The sequence below is a fragment of the Populus trichocarpa genome, chromosome 13 (assembly GCF_000002775.5).
Source record: "Populus trichocarpa isolate Nisqually-1 chromosome 13, P.trichocarpa_v4.1, whole genome shotgun sequence".
Lineage (NCBI taxonomy): Eukaryota > Viridiplantae > Streptophyta > Magnoliopsida > Malpighiales > Salicaceae > Populus > Populus trichocarpa.
In genome coordinates this window covers 6,482,282-6,484,368 of record NC_037297.2, presented here as the reverse complement: position 1 = coordinate 6,484,368, position 2,087 = coordinate 6,482,282, and positions in this window count along the sequence as shown.

Genomic DNA, 2,087 nt, shown 5'->3' with positions numbered 1-2,087 from the left:
ACGTTGAAATTTAAATTATTACTCTTCTTGTAAAAAAAGAAAAAAGATTTAGCAAACATATAATTAAATAAAAAGACTTAAGGAGACTCTTCACAGAACGAGGTTAGAAATCATAATCAGCATCCATTTCTCATCTTCCCAACTGGTTTTTAGTTTGCATTGATCATTTGTTTAAAAATTTATTAGAACATGTAATTCTAGATTTATTTTATTAAATAAACGCATTAAATTTTCAATTCACAATAACAGATCTTGTTTGTGCTAGAAAACATGTCAACAATGCATTATAAATTCTTTTATTGCGTTAAATAAAGATTTTATCTAATGCAAAACATGAATCAACTAGCTAGTTATATCTAAGTCGTCTTCTTCTTCTTGGATTTATAATTTATTTAATTGAGGTTATTAGTTTACAGAGGTTATACAGTAAACAATACAGTGAGGCGGCTATAAATCGAAACAGTATATGAACAACACGAGATGGCATACCGGCGCGCTACCGCGAGCTTATAAAACAAATGTACTAGATAGTGTTATAATTGTGAACCAGTGCTAGATAAGTAATAGAAACTAAATGATGATTGAACCAATATTTCACGATGGAAAAAAAAGTTGTGTTGGTGATAAAAAACTTAATGACTGAATAAAATGATTTGTAGCAATCCACAATGTTTTGTGAGGAAATATACATTGCTTTCGCCATATGAGCTTTTCTGTTAATAAAAAGCAAAAAAAATTATAAAACTAAATTATCTACTAACTTAATATTAAAAATAAATCGACAAAGATAATTTTGGAATGAAAAAAACCCATGAGAAAAAACGTTGTAGCAATTGACAATGTTTTGTGAGGAAATCTACAGTGCTTTTCCCAATAAAATCGACAAAGATAATTTTAGAAAAAATTATAAAAAAACCATTTAGAGAAATACTGTAGCAATCCACAATGTTTTGTGAGGAAAACAACAACGCTTTCCCATATGATTTAGTTTTATTGTAATTATAATTCTTAATCAACTTAATATTAAAAAAAAATTGACAAAGATAATTTTGGAAAAAATCATAAAAAGAATCATGTGGAAAAATACTGTAGCAATTCACAGTGTTTTAAAGAAAAAAAATTACAAAGATAAATTCTTAATCAGCTCAATATTAAAAACAATAAAATCGACAGAGACAATTTCATAAAAAAAATATAACAAAAAAAAATACAAAACAAATAGGAAAAAAAACCATGTTGGAAACACTATAGCAATTCACTTTGTTTTGTGATGAAAGCTACAGTGCTTCCCCACATGATTTAGCCTTATTTGTAATGACTTATAATTGTAATTCTTAACCAGCTCAGTATTAAAAAAATAAAATTAACAAAGAAAATTTTGAAAAAATCATAAGAAAAAAAAACCATGTGGAGAGATACTATAGCAATCTACAGTGCTTTCCCCACATGATTAAACTTTATTACATAGTTAAATTCTAACCAGCTCAATATTAGAAAAATAAAATTGACGAAGATAATTTTAAAAAAAGATATTACAAAAAAAAAACACCAAAAAAACTGGAAAAGAATTATGTGAGAAAAAACTGTATCAATCCATAGTATTTTGTGAGGAAAGTTACAGTGTTTTTCCCACATGATTTAGCATTACTTGTATTTACTTGTAATTGTAATTCTTAACCAGCTTAATATTTCAAAAATAAAATTGATAAAGAAAATTTTAGAAAAAAACATAAAAAACATAAACAAAACCTTGTGGAAAAAAACATTGTAGCAATCCACAGTAATTTACGAGGAAAGCTATAGTGCTTTCCTCACATATTGTAACTCTAATTCTTAACCAGCTCAATATTAAAAAATAAAATCAAAAAAGATAATTTTGGATAAAATAAAAAAAATAATAAAAAAATAATGTGGAGAAACACTATAGCAATCAACAATGTTTTCAAGAAAAAAATTACAAAACTAAATTTTCGATCAACTCAATATTAAAAAAATAAAATCGACAAATATAATTTTGAAAAATAAAAAAATAAAATAGAAAAATCATATGGGAAAACACTGTAGCAATCCACCGTATTTTAAAGGGA